General features: G+C 37.4%; 1 protein-coding gene and 1 pseudogene across 7 annotated transcripts in view; one reads left to right on the top strand and one right to left on the bottom strand.

Moving 5' to 3' along the window:
• Positions 1–22,179, bottom strand: part of LOC122230099 (casein kinase 2 subunit alpha' interacting protein) — a 382,321-nt gene that overhangs the window by 308,792 nt on the left and 51,350 nt on the right. The gene's annotated exons all lie outside the window — the stretch shown is intronic.
• Positions 3,516–4,407, top strand: LOC122230100 (annotated as a pseudogene).

The following is a 22,179-nucleotide window of genomic DNA, read 5'->3' as shown; positions in this document are numbered from 1 at the left end:
TGAGTTCCAATCCTCTGTGGCTGGCTCAAGCCTCTGTTACCCTATTTCATCCAAGCCTCTGAAGAGCAACAAGGCTCAACTTGGCTTCTGTATTTCTGAATTTTGGCATAGATTCACATTAAGGCATCTCAATGAAACTTAAGGTCTAATGGGAAAATGTTACACTCCCAGGTCATCACACCTGCCAAGGCGGTTCACTTCAGGCTATAAGATAAAAGAAACATTATTCATCCAGGATCTGCAGTTAGGGCTTGTAAAGCAAGCTGTATACATTAGTGTGTCTCTTGAAGTCAGATGAATTTTGCAAGGAACTATGTCCAGAGCACCTCACTGGTTTGTGAAGATTAAGTGAGATTACGCATGTCAAGTGAATAGCTTAAAGTCTGGAATAGTTGACATTGGATACATGTTGGTTTCTTGCTACCCTTTCCATTCCTTCCTCACTTTAATTATTTCCTTTAAAGATCATACTACTCTTATTTAGGGAATATTGCTCTCAGTTTACAAATGGAAAAATGGAAATTCAGAGGCGTTAAAATTTTCCCAAACTATACCATGAATGATGGACATCAGAATCAGTTTTTACCCAAGTCCATCTGATTCCACCACACCACTATTTTTCTAGGAAAATATAACACCATCCTAATTGTTTACTCTGTAGAATACCTCAAAAGAATAGGAAGACACCTCCCGTGATGCTAAACTCCTACTTTGTTGGTATCTTGAGCTAATCTTTCTTATTAGTTTTATCTTTTGAATCTAGAGTAGGAAATAGAAATCATATTCCATTTTCAGAGATGAATGTTGTAATGCTGTTGCTGGGTTTGTCTACATCAGTAAATGAAATGATTGTGAAAAATTTAGAAAAAAAAAACACCACTGTTCATAATGCTATGAATAACAGCATTAAATAACTACTGTTAGTAATATTTTGTTATATATACTGCCTTTTATGCTTTTACATGGGTATAAATTCAAGGATTTATATACTTTTTAATAAAATTAAGATCATACTAAATACTTTTTTGGAGGCTACACATGCTTTTTCTTTTGAAAACTCAACTAAAAATCTTTGAACACAATCTTAATAAATCCATTGTTTCCAGTTGTATAGAAATTACATAATTTATTTTCATAATCCCCTAATTGGGTATGTATTAGTTATTTCTATTTGAATACTGTACTAAGTACCATTTACTATGCATTTATCATCTTGTTTAATCCTCTTAATTTTACAGTTATAACTTCACCAAGAGGTAGGCATTTTAAATATTTTCCATTATAAAAATGAGGAAATAAAACACAGAATCTTTAATACTCTGCCTTTAAAAAATCCTGCTTTTAGGGGCATCTGGGTAGCTCAATTGGTTAAGTGTCTGACTTTGGCTCACGTTATGATCTCACAGTTTGTGATTTCAGGCCACATGTCGGGCTCTGTGCTGACAGCTCAGAGTCTGGAGCCTGCTTCAGATTTTGTGTCTACCTCTCTCTCTGCCCCTCCCCTGCTCACAGTCTGTCTCTCCATCTCTCAAAAATAAACAAACATTTAAAAAATCCTGCTTTTAAAAACTTTGTAGATATTTTATGGATATTTCTGATTTTCTTAGGCTATGTTACTCAAATTTACAAATAGTTTTCTCAATATATTGTACCTTTTTTTTAAAGTTTATTTTGAGAGGGACAGAGACAATATGAATGGGGTATGGGCAGAGAGAGGAGGAAAGAGAGAATCCCAAACACGTTCCATGCTGTCAGAGCTGAGTCTGACATGGGGCTTGAACCCACAAAACTATGAAATCATGACCTGAGCTAAAACCAAGAGTCGGATGCTTAAGCAACTGAGCCACCCAGGTGTCCCAATATATTTTACTTTTACCAGCAGTTGAGAGTACCTGTTGCCTTGGACTATCTCATTATTTATAATCTTAAAATATTTTATTAAATGAGAGACAAAATTTCTACTTTGGTATTATATTTAAGTTCCTGACTTTGATTATTAGTGATAAATATTTCATAAGGTACTGGCCATTTGTCTTTATTCCTCTGTTGATAACCTATTTATGCTAACCATTTTTCTATTAAAGAGGCTATCTTTTCATATTGATCATAAAATTTTCTTACAAATTAGTTCTATTAACCATTTGTCATATATTTGCAAATATTTGTCACTCCTGTGTGGGGAAGGGGGTTAGGATTATCAATTCATCGCATTTATTACCCTCTATGCCACATCCACATAAAAATCTTATGTATCAATTTTTATTTTGAAAAATGTTATATCCACTGAAAGTATGTTTAAAAAGTTTGAAAATACAGTACCACCTGTTAACATTCTGCTAGACCTGTTTTATTTCGATCTATCTACATACACGAACACACACAGACACACACACACACACACACACACACACACACACACACACTTACACTTGCAAACCTTCCAAAACAGGTTGCAGATATCATTTAAGTTTCAGCACTAAATACCTCACCATGCATCTTCCAAAGAGTGGAATACTATTTCCTATGAAACCACATGATTGCCACACCAAAAAAGTCAACAATAGTGTTATCCAATATCCATATACAAATAAATAGTCTCCATTTCCTTAGATATCTTTTCAAAACCCAGTGGTTCATAGCATTCAACTATTATGTCTCTTTAGTTCCCTCAATCCAGTAGAGCCAAATGCTCCTTCCTTGGTCATTTGTGATATTAACTACTTGAATAGTCCAGGTCAGGCAACTTATAGAACATCCCACTTTCTAGACATAGCTGTTTTCTCATCATTAAGTTTAGGTCAAACATATCTGACAAGAGCATGTATAGGAGTTTATTTTCCAGTGCATTATATCATTAGTTACTGCTTGCTAAATCAAAGTAAATTAAAGTCACACAGGCAAATTGGGATTAATGCACTAGCAGCTTTATTACTCAAAGGATTCCCCAGGAGAACTAGATTAAGAAATATATACCTGAAAGGTTTTTTTTTAAATTTTTTTTAACGTTTATTTATTTTTGAGACAGAGAGAGACAGAGCATGAACGGGGGAGGGTCAGAGAGAGGGAGACACAGAATCTGAAACAGGCTCCAGGCTCTGAGCGGTCAGCACAGAGCCCGAGGCGGGGCTCGAACTCACGGACCGCGAGATCATGACCTGAGCTGAAGTCGGCCGCTTAACTGACTGAGCCACCCAGGCACCCCTACCTGAAAGTTTTTAAGAGACTAGATCTTGAAGGTTCTCATCACAAAAAAGAAGTGGTAACTATTCAACATGTTGGAGGTGTTAGCTAACACTACAACGGTATTCATATTGTAATATAGAAGTTTATCAAATCAATATGCTACATCTTAAACTTATACAATCATATGTTAATTATATTACAATAAGAAATAAATTTTAAAAATTTAAATTTTATTTTTTAAAAAGTATAGCTTGGAATTATGGTGGGGCCTCTCTGCAAGACTAGATATCAGTATCCCTAATCCTTCACCATCCGAACCGAGAGGGAATCAAATGGCAGGCAAAAAAGCTGAGAAGCCAGATGCTAAGGAGAAGAAACCTGAAGCCAAGAAGGCTGATGCTGGTGGCAAGGTTAAGAAGGGTAACCTCAAGGCTAAAACACCAAAGAAGGGGAAGCCCCACTGCAGCCGAAACCCTGTCCTAGTCAGAGGAATTGGCAGATATTCCCGATCAGCTATGTATTCGAGAAAGGCCATGCACAAGAGGAAGTATCCAGCAGCCAAATCCAGGATTGAAAAGAAAAAGAAGGAGAAGTTTCTTGCTATTGTCACAAAACCAGTTGGTGGCGACAAAAATGGTGGTACCCGAGTGGTTAAACTTTGCAAAATGCTTAGGAAGGTGTTTGAAGATTAACCTCGGAAGCTGTTTGAGCCACGGCAAAAAAACCTTTCAGTCAGCATGTGAGGAAACTGCGAGCTAGCATCACTCCTGGGACCATTTTGGTCATCCTCACTGGGAGCCACAGAGGCAAGGGAGTGGTTTTCCTGAAGCAACTAAGCAGTGGCTTGCTACTTGTGACTGGACCTCTGTCCCTTAAAATCGAGTTCCTCTGTGTAGAACACACCAGAAATTTGTCATTGCCACCTCCACCAAAATTGCTATCAGCAGTGTGAAAATCCCCAAACACCTCATTGATGCTTACTTTAAGAAGAAAAAGCTGCGTAAACCCAGACACCAGGAAGGTGAGATCTTCAACACGGAGAAAGAGAAATACGAGATTACAGAGCAGCGCAAGGTTGATCAGAAAGCTGTGGACTTGCAAATTCTGCCAAAAATCAAAGCCGTTCCTCAGCTCAGGGCTACCTCCACTCTGTGTTTGCTCTCACGAATGGAGTTTACCCTCACAAATTGGTGTTCTAAATTTCTTATAAAGAACCTAATTAAATAACGGATCCATCAAAAAAAAAAAAAAAAAAAAAGTATAGCTTGAACCAAAAGTCAAAATAGGGATATCTACTTCTACCCATTGAAAATTACCAGTTTACTTCATCCATCTTACCATGGGTGGCTGACAAATGAAAAACCATGTATTCCCATCCCTGCTCTCAGCCATATAAATTTCACAAATTTACAATTGAAAAAGCAGATTTGCATGATGAAACTGTACTAAGCATACTTAAATAAAGCTTACCACAAAACAGAAATAAAGACAATATGCTCCTCCAAGTAGAGAAAGATAAAGACCGTGTCATAAGATGAGCAAACATTCTTCCTCCAATATTCAAATATTCTTCCTCCAATCATAAACATAAGGTGAGTCATTCCTCTAGGAGAAAAATAACGGTCCAGAAGGATAATCCAAATGCCATCCAATTCTAGGGAATGAGCAGGAAGCTTTCCCCCCTAAGGAAGGTAAAAACTGAGGTGCCTGGGTGGCTCAGTCGGTTAAGCATCCGACTTCGGCTCAGGTCACGATCTCATGGTCCCTGAGTTCGAGCCCCACGTCGGGCTCTGTGCTGACAGCTCAAAGCCTGGAGCCTGCTTCGGATTCTGTCTCTCTCTCTCTCTCTCTCTCTCTCTCTCTCTCTCTCTCTGCTCTTCCCCCGTTCATGCTCTCTCTCTGTCTCAAAAATAAATAAACATTTAAAAAAAAGAAGGTAAAAACTGACTCCTCTAGTGAACTTTTTAATTTCATTCACAATGGATTCTTAAAATAGACACACACAGAAATCCAGACTATTTATTCTATATAGTCAAAATGATCAATACATTATTTATGATTTCTTCATTTTTCTTAATTCTGATAAAACCATTACTTATCCAAAAATAAAATGAGTATTTACCTAATTGTTTATGACTAATTTCTTTTTCATACCAAACTTTTTACTTCAAGTTTATTTTTTATATACAGAACACATTATGCTACCCTTTCTCTCGAGGTATTCTTCTAACAGTGTTGTCAAATAGAAATTTGTGCAAGCCATACATGTAAGTTCAAATTTTATAATCACCACATTAAAAAGCTTAACAGAAACATGTAAAAATGAGTTTAAAATTTTATTTAACCCAATCTTTCTAAAATATTGTCATTTCAACATTTAACCAATATGAAATTAATATTTAACAAAATATTTCATTCTTTTTTCACACTGTTGAAGTGTCCAGACTAGGTCTAAGATGGAGGTACTCACGCCAAGCTGCACATCAGCAAACTAAAACTAAATGTCTGTGATCAGCTCTCTCACGAAAGGATGGCCTACGTCTACCGATCAGCACTGGCTCGCTCAGCACAAATCACCTGACCAGCTTCAAAATTCCCTTTGCTCTATATAAGCACATGCCCAGTGTAACTTTCTTGTTTCTGCTCACTTTGCTCTATAAAACCCTCTCAGTTTGTACAACTCTCTGAAGCTCCTCTCTGTTTTCTAGACTGCCTGCTTCCCAATTCATGCATCACTAAATAAAAGTCAACTAGATCTGAAATTTTCTTTTAACAATACCCAGTCTTTGAAATCTGGAATGTATTATATACTCACAAAACATCTCATTACAGACTCTATAGATTCATCTGCAATACTTAGCATGTAGTTAATTTTTTTTTAATGTTTAATTTTTTTAAAACAGAGTGCAAGACGCAGAGGGGCAGAGGCAGAGGGATACACAAAATCTGAAGCAGGCTCCAGGCTCTGAGCTGGATGAGGGACTCAAATCCACGAACTGTAAAATTATGCCATAGATAATTTAAGGTAACAAAAACCTGTTTTCCAATACTATACCACAAACACTTCTGGGGTTTTTTATTTGTTGTTTTGTTTTGTTTTTTCCCTCCCCTCTACCACAAACATTTGTAATTTTGTAACATTAAATATGTCTTGCTTCATCAGCAGTGAAAATGGGAAATAGCTTCATTTTTGAAGACAACATGAACATTTTATTCCATTGTTATTTGTTTTGCTCCATCTCTCTGAACACAACAAAAGTATTTTATAGATGAGTAATCTTAGGCACCAAAGTCAAGCGTTTATCACCACAGTTCATACAACAAGCCACCACTGTGCTAACTCATTGTGAAGTTGACTTCTTGTCCATAAAGCCAGGAAATAATCAACGGCAGCATTTGCCAATAATTAAATTCATACTTAGGTTTCACATGTTTCAATAATGAGATGGGAGACTAGGCATAACAATAAAATGAGTAAACTTATAGGAAACAATTTATATTGAACCTGAAAAGACAAGTTTAGAGGTAGTAAACAATATCTATAATCTCATGAACAGTCTTTCTGAAGATTTATTGAACAGGTTTTTTTTTCTTTCTGAGAATTTATTGTCAATAGCCACAAAAGACAAGTTCTTTAAAGGGCTTCAGTGGCAGGAGAGTTTCATGAATGGACCAATGGTTCATACTGCAACAAATCAAAGGGAAGGCCTGGGCTTCTGTAACTAGAGATCTTTATAAATGTCAGACTCCTGGTGATCTCAAGTATGGGTCTGATTTTCACACACCTCCATTGATTTCTACATGTGCTACAAAGGAACAGACCCTTTTCATTTATAGGAATAATTTGCTATATAAAAGAAAACCCTCCCAATTTTAGAAATATGCAGGGGTGGGTCATCTTCGGGATATTCTAAACATTGAAATTTGATTAAAGTTACTGCCCAAATGCAGTTTTCATGATTTCCATTTACAGAGCTTATTTTTTTTTAGATCAGTGAACCACATTTTCCCATGAAATAAAATGAACACCCATATGTTTTTAGTCATTTTGTGACAAAATTTGGATTCTTTCTCTTAAAGACTTTGGAGTTTGATTTATTGACCTAGGCTAGATAGGATTTCTTAACTACTGTTGGGTAAAAGGCTTCTTGTGACACACAATGGTCCTAATTCAGGCTCAGATAATGGCCCTAGGACAGCTAAAAATACATCACCCTGATGCATTTGTTACGGAAGTTGGATATTATCAATGCTTGTATAACTGTTCCTGTAGTAAAGGAAGATTTAAATTTTTATTGTTTCATGTTATAAGTGACCAGTAAAATGAATAACATACATCCCATTATACAATTGGAGACAAGACCACTGACTTTTCTAGAAAATAGAACAAAAATACAAATATGAAAAAAGAACCTAAAGGCAACAAAACAAAATGATCTTGTAACCAAGTAACTTGCTCCTTCAATTATATTCAACTTCTATGTAGCTTTGCACATGTGTGCTACAATTTGCCCTAGGAATAATTTTTATCACTCACATTCTGCTAAATAAGCTAGTTTTTTTTTGTTTTTGGGGGGTTTTTTGGTTGTCGTTTTTTCTATTTGCCTCACTGTAGTGTAAATGCCTAACAATTAGTTTTGATTGTAATGTAAGGACATTAAACTGTTGATGCCCAGGCATTGACTTCAAAGCCATCCATCTCAAATAAACATATTGTCAGCTACTATGCAGTGAGAAAAAGAGGCAGGCAGTCCCACTTAGGAGGTTCCCCTTTTAGAAAGCTTTGGGTGACCTAGATAACTGACTGCCAGAGTGACCCTGCTTCTCCCTTCCCATGCTTTAATTCTTGCTCTTATGTTTTATTTATTTATTTATTTATTTTAACGTTTATTTATTTTTGACACAGAGAGAGACAGAGCATGAACCGGGGAGGGTCAGAGAGAGGGAGACACAGAATTGAAACAGGCTCCAGGCTCTGAGCTGTTAGCACAGAGCCCGACGCGGGGCTCGAACTCACAGACCGCGAGATCATGACCTGAGCCGAAGTCGGCCGCTCAACCGACTGAGCCACCCAGGCGCCCCAGCTCTTATGTTTTAAATTCACCAACAGCAAACCCAAAAAAACCCTAGGAATCCCGCCTTTGATCCCAATAAAGGCAGAATTCTAGATCCTTGAATGAGCACCCTGTCTCTACCTGAGGCCTTGCTGTGTGGCCATGAGCACATGGTGTACCCTGCAGGATTTTTGAGTAATAAGCCTCGTTTCATCAAAGTTCTCTGCCGATGGCTGCTGAGCTGCGTCTCGCAGTTTGGAGAATCACAAGAGCCAGTCCAGCCACAGCACTGGCGCCGGTCAGAGAAACATCTGTGGGGCTCACCACAAACTGTACGGGCCAAATGAGTGCTCCAGGCATTGCTAGCCAATAGCATCACTATTGATAGACTGAGACCAACACAAAACACTCACTTTTCTGCAATTTGGTGTTGAGAGCACTTAGAAAATACATTTTAATGTTTAGAGCAAAGTTTTCATTTGTACCTGGCTACCTAGACATTTTTTTGCCCCAATTCCTGAAATGACAGAAAGAAATCATTTTCGCATGTAACAGAGACAACCTACTTAGCAGAGAACAACATGCTGTTGCCTTAGCCAATCCTCATTCTGGGCAACTAATTTGAATAGCTAGTTAATTTCTGCAAGCAGCATCTTCTATTTTCTCAGAAAATGAGGGGAAGCCTGGGTTGGAAGAGGAGGAACGGGAGGGAAAGACAGGCAAATACAGAAATAGAGTGGATAACTGCTGAGGCATGGCTAATCAGAAAGGACACTCCATGCATATTATGGACCCATTGTGATAATAAAATTGGAATAAAATTGCCTACCCAAACCACTTGAGACACTCTGCATCTTTAATTTTTAAAGTTATGAAGACACTTGACACAGAAGGGGATCAATTATCATGAGTTTGCGTGCAAATACTTACTTAAGCAAGGCAGTGGGTCAGAGTCAGTAGGAAAATTGCAGGCTTGCAGCCACGTAATGGCAACTAATTACACTATTCCAGGGCCCCTTTCCAATGGTCTCAGTTGGCATTAATGGTTATGGCTGATTTATTCTGAATCACTTTCAGGGGTCTGAAGTTATGATAAATCTATGTATTTGCTAAAGAAAACTGCTTCTGATAATGAATCCACCAAAACAATAAAACAAAAAGGAGTCCTCCAGTTAACTTGTTAGGTGCTCAAATCTTTGAGATGAATAGTTTGGCACATTTTAATCATGGAACGGGGCGTCTGGCTTAGTATATAGGCAGCTCCCAGATCACAATAACCCCTCTTACAATGGGCAACCTTGAACATACACATTTTGGGAAATAAAAATTTAGACTGTCTCCCTGTATGGAACATTAATAGAGTGCTTTATTTCATGTAAAATAAAGTAAATAAGGAGCTTCTCTTTGTGGTAATAGTTTTAAGGGTCCGTTCAGACACTGACTTGGTTTCAGATTATCAAGACAAATTCAATTTTTTGTTGTTGTTATACTATGAGATTAATCAGCTGATTTAATAGAAAAGTCTTTACACTTCTTCTTTGTTCCATTGCCACAAAATCTGGAGAGATTACCATTTCTGTAAGGTCAAGTCTGAGAAAAAAACAACAACAAATTGGTCTGGTAGACAAGAAAACTGAATTTCATTCCCAAGTCCATTAAATGAGCAGTCAGACATGCAGTGAACAGTAAAAATAAGCAATCTCCATTTACTGTCTTTATTCCTTTAAGGAAAAACTCACATCCCTCTAACCCTGTTGCCTATGCAAAAACTACCTAGCTAGATGCAACGTATTTTTCTCTTCCGATCTGTTAGTAATATGCCCATTAAGAAGTGAATTTAGTACTGGTAAATAAATTGCTTTTTCTTTCTATTCTATTGAATGTAATGTTTTAATGTGTATTTAAAATTAATCATTACATATAAAAGTAATTCCCTTCCACGGTATTTCTCTGAATCTCTTCCAAAGTATATCACCTTTATAGTAAATAAGCTTTGCTTGTGGGGAAAAAAATCCTCTTAACCATTAAAAAGAAAAAAGTATATGTTCTCAGCCTGCATGGCCACCTGTGTCACCACCTACACTGTGGGTGGACATGACATGCTGACCTCAATCAGATGCAGTAACCATGTCACCAAAACCAAGAAGAGATTACAGTGAATACTACACATGCCACCAAGAAGCTAATCAAATTTTAATGTCAGCTCCTCATTTTGCTAGCTTGAATCCTTAAAAACATAAAATATATATATTCCCATGTTTAGCATAATTAACATTACATGAAATGCATAAATGTGCATTCAGAGCCTCCCTTCCTTTTCCTACCTTTGCTGAAATGTCCACTTTATTTCTTCCTGAAATTTACAATCTATTTGAATTAGAAGAAGAGTGTTGGCACAATGCTGGGTAATACCTGGCTCAATGTTGAGTAAATGGGTCCACACTGGCATCCTTGAATGCACACACTTTGAAGAGGCAGGACTGAAAAACTACCCCCCTCTATTGATACGTGGATCAATATGGTTAGTAGATGTAGTAGTTTTTCCTTCTTCCATCCTCTTTGTGGTCTGCTTGGGGGTAGGAGGCTATTAGCAGTGGAGTAGGAACTAACAGCATTACATGCTACAAACAGCAATTGCCTGAGCAATTTTCCTAAGCCAGAGCCAAAGCAAAGCAATGTAATGCTCCCCCTCGCCTCTCTGTCAGCCACATGAGAGTGGAGCTGCACGGTGATCTCCACAGGGCAAATTCCGTGACAGAAACTGACTTCTGTGGCCAATTGCATGGCGGCATGGGTCTGTCTCAAGTAGGAATTTAAATATTGAATACTATGTACAGTTTTTTCTTTTCTTTTCTGGGGCTATCAAAAATAAAAACTTTAATAACACAGGTGTGTTTCCTTGACTTCTTTGGAAGAAAATACCTTCTAGCTAAAAAAAGATGCACAGTGTTATTTGAAAATATTAGTATTATCATTATCATTTGGTATTTTAATATCATTTGGTATTTTAATATCAAGTCCAGTGAGACAGTGGCCAAAAGTTCCATTTTAAGATTGTTCAAACTTATATCTTTCAGCTAATATATGTACAAAATATTCCTTGAGATCTGACCATTCAGTGTAGAGTGTCTCTTTCCCCCTTTTAGAATGTCACATATTTCAAAACACTGTCTCTTCACATCTAAAGAGATAAGAGGCAAATAAAATGGAAAAGTTCAACTGCCAGATAAACCTTCTGTAGGCAACATTTAAAGAATCTGTTCTTCCCATATCCCAGGCCTGAAAATATAAGTAGATTGTATTCATTCAATCTAAAGGTTCAAAGCGCATGTAATCAATGTTCATTAAACAAGTAACTACCTGTACTTAACTTTCTTCTTCCAGTTCTAGCTTTGGATAGAATTTTACTGTTTCAATTTCAAATTCAAAGCTATGCAATTGTGATAGCCATTTATTTTGTACTTTTATATTGGTATTTTAATACCTTATTTAGGCTTATTTTCTTCTATTTAAATTTTTACATGTAATATAAAAAGTGATGATTTTTTCAAAAAGAAACAGTCTTCAAATAAAGTCACAATAAGTCAAAGGCTACAGTTGAGCAATCAATGAGATTGAAACACTATTTATTGCTCATTTTATGAAATCATAGAATCATCAATTCAGGAGATAATCTTAGAGATCATCTAATATAGCCCTCCTCATTTTCTAGAAGAAAAAGAAAAAATAATAAAAAAGTAAGGTTCAGAGGAAATAGGTGATTTGCTTATGACCGCATGACTAGTAGATGGCCAAGATGACACCAGACTGCTTCATTCCTGAAATATTGTTACTCTACAAGCTCCCTGAGAGAATAAAGATTAAAATAGAGTAGTAATTACAAGATAAATAGATAAATAGGTATTTAGGACCAACTAAACCAGGAAGGTGTCAAATAAAGGAAAAGTGCCTGAAAATGGTTAGTTTGGTAAGAATCCCAACAGGAAACAGATGACACACTCAAATTGGGATAATTGGATAATAAATGAAGTATTTACCAAGCTGTGGGCCAGATACAAAAAAGTCATAAAAGCTAGGCCAGAGTCCAGGCTAGAAAATCTGAGCTATTCCTATTCCTAGACCAAAACTGAGGAAGAAAGTGTGGCTCCAGGAAGCCAAAGCAAGGGTCCTCTAAGGAGGGCTACAAGGACAGGAGCTCTGACCTGTGGTCAAAGGACAGAGCTAAGGAGAAGTGATCCTGCAGGGAGGGAAGCAGGGGATTGAACTCACTGATGTCTCTCCCCACCGTCTGATCTCTTGCAGCAGACTACTTGCAGTAAGTTACCAGAAGGGAAGAGGACCTCTTGATATATGATCTATGTAGATCAGTTTCCCCGGACAGAGAGAAGAGTAGGAAGGGCAAAGTGAGGATCCAAAAAGGTACATTAAGGCATGCAGGTAAAATGTGAACAAAGAAAGAAATGACAGATAAAGAGCTTAAAAAAATCAATTGTAAAATTAGGAGCAAAAAAGTATTTACTCAAGCAAGGGGAGAATAGTGTAGAATGAGAAAGTTGTATGGGAGAATTAATAGACAGTAAGTTCAGGTTTTGGGAAAGAGGAAAAGAAGAGTTAATGGAGAGGAAGAGGGAAAGTTGAGGGCAAGAGAGAGAAGGTTGATGATGCGATGGGTATAAACATATTAAAGTGTAAAGAAAAAAATCATTTTTTCGTGTAAACCTGTTCTAGCCTGGGCTAGAGAGAAGTTTCTTTTTTTAAGTTTATTTATTTATTTTGAGAGAGAGACAGCAAGCAGAGGAGGACAGAGAGAGAGGGAGAAAGAGAATCCCATGTAGGCTCTATGCTGTCAGCAGGGAGCCCGACACAGGACTTGATCCCATCAACTGTGAGATCATGACCGAAGTCAAAACCAAGAGTCGGACACTTAACCGACTGAGCAACCTGGGTGCCCCAGAGAGAAGTTTCTATCAGACTGTTCTGCTCTAACAATTATACAGTATTAAATATACAGGCTTTAGGTGAATATTGAGAATTTCCAAATGACCTTAGCTGATGAAATATGTTCACTCCACCTAAAATCCTTTTCCTTTCCTTGCTTGGCATAAAAGACTCTTGCAGCATGTTGTTTGGTGTTAACTTTGCTCCCTTTCTAAGCATTCTCATTTGCCTGTGCTGCTTCTATCTACTACCAGCCCCCCATCCTTCCTGAACAGTCATCTGTGTGCATCTTCATCAAGACTGTCCCTTACAGATGCCGTCAACGTACTAAACCTATCCCTGGTCTACCATTTTCCTTCTGATACTGCTCTGTCTTGCTTCTGGTTATTTAGGATTTGATTTCTTCCACAGGAACCCTCAAGCTATACAGAAAACAAGAAAAATACACCAAGTATATGGGACTTATCTCCCAATATAATCAGGAAATAAAAGAATTTGCTTCCCTTTGCTGGGAGTGTCCTTATGTTTCTTGGCCCCTACCACATATCCATAGCTTTTCTTTTTCTTTCACCCACAAGCATTATTTCCAACTTTTCTCCAGAATTCTTTGCCAATCAAAAGATAGACTTTCTTTGCTAAGACTTTTACCAACTTGGAATGAAATATTTTGTGCTTATAATTTAATTTAGGATTATGCTATCATTGACCTAGAGTTTTTATTTTCTTTTGAGATTTCATTGGCCTCTGGAAGTCTCAATCCCTGCATCTATAAAAGATAAATAATAATAGCTTCTTCCTCATAAGTTGTTAAAATGATATGAGATAATCCATGTAAAGTGCTGATTACAGCACAGCAAATAATAAAAGCTCTTTAAATGTTAACTGTTATTATTATTACTCCGTAAATGGCTGTCCATGACGGGCAAATGATTTACTGCAAAGAATGGTAATGTAGCAGCTAAGGGGTCAAAGCTCCTCTCCCAAGGATAAAGATGAAAGAAAAATGCCACCCCCATTATAATCCCTTGGTATCAATGATTAAGATCATCTCTAATGACAAGCTAGTCTTTTTCTCAGAAATGGCACATATTTATCCCCATCAATCAGATTAGCCAGTCTAGAATAAAGTTACATTTTTTTCATGGTGACCTTATTTTTCCATAGCTTGTGTTTAATGAATCATATTTGGGGCATTCAACTTAATCTTGAAAAAACTAATAGAAATATTGCAGAGCATAGTTGTATAGACATTTTGAAAATCTTTGATAAATAGCTTTGTAAATGGATCCTCACATGCATGATAGTACTAGAAAGACCTCTGTGCTAGAAGAACACAATCTAAGGAAGAATATAGGCCAGCTGACTGAAATGAAAAATATGATCTGAGGCTGAAATAGAATTAATGGAACCATACAAAACCACCCAAATTAAAACCACCACCAGATTATTCCTGAGATGGTTAGTATATATGGTGAAATAATTAAATATGATCCTTTAGTTTTTAATTGGTTTATAATTGAAAAAAAGAAAAGTAACCTAACAAATACCTTGTACCCACTCTCAGATTTAATAAACATGTTTTCACATTTTCTTTAGGTAATTGTGGAAAGACATAAAACAGTAAAGGTTTGATCCAAGTTCTTCTTGTGTGTGCAGCCTAATTCATTCTATTCCATGCCATCCACATTACATTCTAGACAAACTGAAATGTATACTTTCCAACCATGTTTTTACACTTTTTACACACAAACGTATAATATGTTGTGTGTGTCTATGTACAACATATATTATTCTTAATATTCAAATTTTTGAATAACAGGCCTTGTATGAGTTCTTAAGAGTTTGTCTTTTTCTCTCAACATTTTCCTGCTTATTTTCTTTATTCATTGTGACTGCTGAATATAAAATTATCCACTTCTAATAATGGATATTTTTTAAAATTTTTTTATATAAACAATGTCACATTGAATGCCCTTGTACATATTTTCTTGTGCACATATGCAACAGTTTTTCTGAAGTAAATACAGCACTTAGAAGTGGAACGCTGGATCCTGATCAACTTAACCAGATATTGCCAAATCATTCTGAAAACTTGCTGTATCAATTTATACAACCACTACCAAAATACAAGGGTCCCCTTTATTCCATATCCTCACCAGCGCGTGGTATGGACAAAATTTCTTAAATGTTTATTGTTCTGGTGAATGCAAAATCAATTTTTTGTTTAGATTTTATATAAAAGCCAAAATTAAAACAAATTTTAAAGTGAATGCCTTTTAAGCAGTAAATTCCAGGATTATGAATTTGAAGTATCTTACTAAATTTCCATGTAACCCATTTCGTATCTGTGTAGACTGTTACCATGTGTGACATCCACAGTGAATTGCGCAAAGAGTAAGTGAAACGGCAGATTCCCAAAAAGCAAAGAACAAGGTTTGTTCCATCTCATTTTCCTCAGACTCAAAATTACCTAAACCCTTGAAAAAAAAGCTCACTTAACTATAAATGAGCCTTGAAAGTTAATTTACACTTTCTAGATAGGAACATTCTTAGAAATCCTGTTTTCTTCTCCTTCTTCTCCCCTTCTGTCCCACACCTTCTTCTTTTCCTTTTCCTCCTGTTTGACACTTTTTTCTTCCCTTAAGAAAAGCCTATTTAAATACACTCAGTTGTAAAGTTGGACTGGTTAGCCACTTCTTAAACGTGGCAAAGATTACAACTTCCCACAGAGGTTTTGCATTTGAGTCTTTTCATTAATACAGCCAGCAGGATTTGAGGATTTCATTAACTCTTCATTAGGAGTTAGACAATTCTAATAAACCTATCTTTCTTCTATAAGGCTAACTTACCCAGTTGTTTTATTTCCATTACAGTAATGTTAAAATCTGTTCTCAATAAAATTTTCTGCAAAAAGTACCTTTGTTCCTAAAGTTAGTCTCTAGAAGATATTTATTTTTTTCTTAATGAAATGAAACTTTCTGCAAGATCCCACATACCAGCAAGAACTGTATAAACTAAGGGTTATTAACTAAGGGGTTACTACTTCATTGTTATTGTTGATATTCAAGTATGTATATGGTCATATTTTTATTTAAATAATGACAGTTTGCTGGAGTCAGTCTTATTTTCAAAATTATAAAAAGAATTTAAGCTCTTGTGAAATAATCAAAATATAGCTTTTTAAATATACAGTCTATGTTACTTTATAAGACTCTATATCTGACTTTTATGACTGATATTTTAATGATTTGTTAAAAAGCAAATAGTATACTTGTGCCTGGGTGGCTCAGTCGGTTAAGCGTCCAACTTCAGCTCAGGTCATGATCTCGTGGTCTATGAGTTTGAGCCCCGCGTCAGGCTCTGTGCTGACAGCTCAGAGCCTGGAGCCTGCTTCAGATTCTGTGTCTCTTCTCTCTCTGCCCCTCCCCAACTCGTGTGTGTGTGTGAGTGTGTGTGTGTGTGTGTGTGTGTGTGTGTGTGTCTGTCTCTTTCTCTCAAAGATAAACATTAAAAAAAAACCTAAATAAATAAATAAATAAATAAAACTGTTTTGCCTAAATTTCAAGGCCATCAATAATTTAACCCAACCCATTTGTACTGATTGATCTTGTTATTTCTGTATCCACACTCTACACCTCCACCAAATTTCTTATCAATTTCTTATCTTTGTTCATCAAAAACGTTTGATATGTTTTCCCTCTGCATCATGGACCTACTATAACTTTTACATCAACACTTTTACATTCATTTCCTATTGCTGATACAACAAAGTACCACAAATTTAGCGGCTTAGAACAATACAAATGTCTTATCTTACAGTGTCATAGGTTAGAAGTCCAATACAGGTCTCACGGGGCTAAAATCAAGGTGTCATGGGGCCTGTGTTCATTTTCCAGGTTTTAGAGGTCACCCTTATTCGCTGGCTTATGGCCTGCTTCTGTCATCTTCAAAGCCAGCAATGTTACATTTTTCTCACCATTCTTCCATAGTCATATCTCCCCATCTCCTACCAATGCTATGGTGGCATCTCCAATTTTAATGACTCATGTAATCAGTTTGACTTTACCCAGGGCAATCACCTCATCTCAAGGTCCTTAACTTATGCACAACTGCAAAGTCCCTTTTGCCATGTACGGTGATACATTCATTGGTTCCGGGGATTAGCACACAGAAATCTTTGGGAACCATCATTCTGCCTGCCACAATTTTCATCTTTTCCTGCCACCTAACAAAGTTTACTTCTTTCCACAGAGAATAAGAGCATGCACTGAGTTGTTCAGACTGAAAAATTTCACTCAATTCAACTTCCTATTTTACAAGTAAGTCCAAGAGTCTCATTGCTGCCAAATGACAGATTATTAACAAATATTTGTTAAATGCTAAATGAAGTAGGGGTGCCTGGGTGGCTTAGTGGGTTAAGCATCCAATTTCAGCTCAAGTCATGATTTCACGGTTTGTGGGTCCGAACCCTGCGTCGCAGGGCAGAGCCTGGAGACTGCTTCAGATTCTGTGTCTCCCTCTCTCTCTGCTCCTCCCCCACTTTTGCTCTGTCTGTCTCTCAAAAATAAATAAACATAAAAAAAAAATTTTTAGGGGCAACTGGGTGGCTCAGTCAAGCCTCCGACTACTGCGCTCAGGTCATGATCTCATGGTCAGTGAGTTCGAGTATCATGTTGGGCTCTGTGCTGACGATCAGGGCCTAGAGCCTGCTTTGGATTCTGTGTCTCCCTCTCTCTCTTCCCATCCCCCGCTCACACCCTGTCTGTCTCTCAAAAATAAATAAACATTAAAAAAATTTTTTTTTAATGTTTCAGGCTAAATGAAGTTACTTGCCTTTCTAGGCCCAGTTCAGATAATAACACTGTTATGAAGCATCACGTAATTATGTCAGCTTAAATTAATTTCTCAACCAAACTTTCTCTAGCATTTATTATCTGACCACTAATTTGTATTCTATCATTTATTTTATACAAGGACAAAAAACAAATATTACTTTTCTACTCTTAGAACTATATTTATTATATGTTTCATTTTTAATTTCTATTATATGATCATGTTTTAGACTTTTCCCTTTATTTCATTTTTCAATTATTCATTCCATTGTGCATTCTCCACATTTTATGTGCCACATTTCATTAGCCTGGGTCAGTTCTGTGCCTAAAGGCAAGATCTGTTCCTTAGTTTATTTTCCTTCTCCACTCACCTTGGTAATTCTCCTTGCCAAAAAACGCACTAAGGCAGGGGGAAAGCATAGAGACAGATTTTCCATGCTTTCTCTACTTTTCCAGCATTTCTGACTGTAGCTGGTGTGGCAACTCAGCTTGGATTAGCACCCTGGGCCTAACTGTCTTGAATTTATGAAGAAGTATGAAGCCCCACATAAGTCTCAGGACTATGTGTCACTTTATTTTTTCTACCAGGAAGAATAAGTTTCACTCTTCACTGCCAGGCCAGTGTCCAGAGCATTCCCTACATATAGTAAGCACTTCATAAACATTTATCAAATGAATAATTGAAAGGATGAATGAAAGACTGACATAAAAATTAGACTCTGAGTTAGTGTGTCTAATTTTTCAATGCAGGAGTGGAGTAGGTAGGTAAATTTGGTTACCCTATTTTTCTCAACCCACTTTGGATACTATTTCCTGGAAATCCCATGCATTAGGGATAATATATTTTTTTAGGATATACATGTGATTTTTTCAAATGTCAAAAGCCAATACATTGTCTTCTAAAAATGTTAAGGAAAAACCCAAGACAACCATTTTGGCTCAAGAATTAAGTAGTAAAGTCTTGTGTAACAGAATTCAAAGTAACAGAATTATTCCAGAAGTATTTCAAAAATGCTTTTAGTCCTTATGCTATTTTTAAAGAATGCCTCCCTCTAAAACGACTTTATTGAAAAACATCACATCTTATGAAGTTAGTATTTCATTACACTTTTTTGTATGTCTTTCTTCTCTCCCAGATCTTGAACTCCTTGGTGTGTTTGACACATCTTTGTATCCTTAGAACCTAGGACAGTTTCTATTTCTCTTTTAAAAATGTAAATAAATGGATGAGTATGCATCCTACTTGGTATCCTTTTTTCCTCAGATATCTGTCAAACATTAATGTGTGCAGGAGGAGGAGCCAAGATGGTGGAACAGCATGGAAGTTTCTTTTGTGTCTCGTGTGCATGCAATACAGCCAGAACAACACTAAACCATCCTGCACACCTAGAAAACTGATCTGAGGATTAACACAACAATCTGCACAACCTGAACCACAGAACTCAGCAGGTACACAGCGCTAGAGGTGAACTTGGGGAGCGAGTAGCTGCAGAGGGCAGGGAGGGCAGAGAGAGGATGGAGATGGGGAGTGTGGGATACAGAAAAAGCATTCCCCGAAAGCAGCTGGAGAGAAAGTGGAAAAGTATAAACAGTCGCAGGGACTGAACTAAAAGGGAAGAAAGGAGAAAAGAGAAAAGAGAGGGTTTAAATTCCATTAAGACTGTAAACAAGGGCAGCGCAAAGGCTGTAACTCCGTAGCTTGATACCTGGTGGTGCTCTGGTGGGAAGGACAAATCCCCAGAAGCAGAGTAAAGTCCGGAGGTCTTTGGGCCACACAGGGAGAGCTGGTTCCCCTGCTGGGAGGACACCTGGTAGACGCTGTGTGACTCCCCCAAAGGCAAAGGCGCCAGTGGACCCGGGAGAACAACCACATTCACTGGTGCTAGAACAAGGTCACTGGGGGTGAAGCCTGGTGCCAGATGTATGTTGAGATTTACCATAATCCCTGAAATGCTGCTGCTACATGATCGCGTGAACTTTTTCTGGGGCGGGCTGGCATCCAGCCACAGTCTCCGAGCGTCGGAAGCAGCACGGTCCAGCGAACATTCCTGGGTGTGGCCGGCACCCGGCCATTGTTCAGTGAGACCCTCCCGCAGAGGGGCAGAATGGGTCAAAGCCACAGCCCCTCAGAAATAAAGGGTCAGGAAAAGAAGCCGCATGTGAGATAAAACTCAGGAGGGTGGTTCTGCCTAGAGCTTGGTCACAGACAGTGTAAAAGCAGTGAGTGGACGGAAGCCGAAGACAAAGTGAGGGTGCACGATTGCTGATCGGAGAGAGCAGAGTTCTGATACTAGAGACTGGTAGCTGGGTGACGCCATTTTTACCGCTCCTGCGTGTGTGTGCACACACCTACAAGCACCAGAACAATCCACCCCAGTAGACTAGAAGCGCCATCTAGTGGAGAAAGGAGCTGTTATGCTAAGCCCCGCCCAACTGGGCCAACCTCAGTCTTCAAGAACACAGGTCTCTCTGCCTGCTTAGTTTATGGACTATGAAGCACTTCATAGTTTGACTTCTAGGGGAAAACGAAGTGGTATCAGTCATACTTCAGTCTGTTCACTAGTCCATCTATTCAATTTCCTTTCTTTTTTTTTTCGTTTTTCTCTTTTCTTTTCTTTTTCTTGAATACAGAAAGAGAAAAAAAAATTCATTTTTATTTTCAATTTTTAATAAAAATATTTTTCTTTAATTTTTTTCTACTATATTTTTTACTTTGGTGTAAATTTTTTCAAATTCTATTTTACTTCCATCATTTCACTTTATTCTACTTCAGTGTTCTCATTTTTTCAAACTTTCAAACAATTTCCCTTTTTTTATCTTTCCCCCTTTTTCTCTAATCTATCAAGCCCCTTTCAACACCCAGACCAAAACACACCTAGGATTTAGCATCATTTGATTTTGTGTGTGTTTGTGTTTTTAATTTTTTAATTTTAATATTTTTCAATTTTTATTTTTTTACCTCATTAATTCCTTTTCTCCCTTCAAAATGATGAAATGAAGGAATTCACCCCAAAAGAAAGAGCAGAAAGATATGACAGCCAGGGACTTAACCAACACAGATACAAGCAAGATGTCTGAACCAGAATTTAGAATCACGATAATAAGAATACTAGCTGGAGTCAAAAATAGATTAGAATCCCTGTCTGCAGAGATAAAAGATGTAAAAGCTAGTCAGGTTGAAATACCAAATGCTATAACTGAGCTGCAATCTCAAATGAATGACATGGCAGCAAGGATGAGGCAGAACAGAGAATCAGTGAAATAGAGGACAGACTTATGGAGAATAATGAAGCAGAAAAAAAGAGGGAGATTAAGGCAAAAGAGCATGATTTCAGAATTAGAGACATCAGTGACTCATTAAAAAGGAACAACATCAGAATCATAGGGGTCCCAGAGGAGGAAGAGAGAGAAATAGGGGTAGAAGGGTTATATGAGCAACTCATAGCATAAAACTTTTCTAACCTGGGAAAAGACACAGACCTCAAAATCCAGGAAGCACAGAGGACTCCCATTAGATTCAACAAAAACCAACCATCAACAAGGCATGTCACAGTCAAATTCACAAAATACTCAAGCAAGGAATGAATCATGAAAGCAGCAAGGGAAAAAAAGTCCTTAACCTACAAGGGAAGGCAGATCAGGTTTGCAGTAGACCTATCCACAGAAAGTTGGCAGGCCAGAAAGGAGTGGCAGGATGTATTCAGTGTGCTGAATCAGAAAAATATGCGGCCAAGAATTCTTTATCCTGCAAGGCTGTCATTCAAAATAGAAGGAGAGATAAAAAGTTTCCCAGACAAACAAAAATTAAAGGAGTTTGTGACCACTAAACCAGCCCTGCAGGAAATTTTAAGGGCGAAAGATGAAAAAGCAAATAAATAAATAAATAAATACCAAAAGCAACAAAGACTAGAAAGGACCAGAGAACACCACCAGAAACTCCAACTCTACAAGCAACATAATGGCAATAAATTTATATCTTTTAGTACTCACCCTAAACGTCAATGCACTAAATGCTTCAATCAAAAGACACAGGGTAACAGAATGGATAAGAAAACAAGGTCCATCTATATACTGTTTACAAGAGACCCACTTTAGACCTAAAGACACCTTCAGATTGAAAGTAAGGGGATGGAGAACCATCTATCATGCTAATGGTCAACAAAAGAAAGCCA

This window comes from Panthera leo, chromosome C2 (assembly GCF_018350215.1).
Source record: "Panthera leo isolate Ple1 chromosome C2, P.leo_Ple1_pat1.1, whole genome shotgun sequence".
NCBI lineage: Eukaryota > Metazoa > Chordata > Mammalia > Carnivora > Felidae > Panthera > Panthera leo.
Note: the sequence above shows the minus strand (reverse complement) of the source record. Positions and strands in the feature narration are given on the sequence as shown.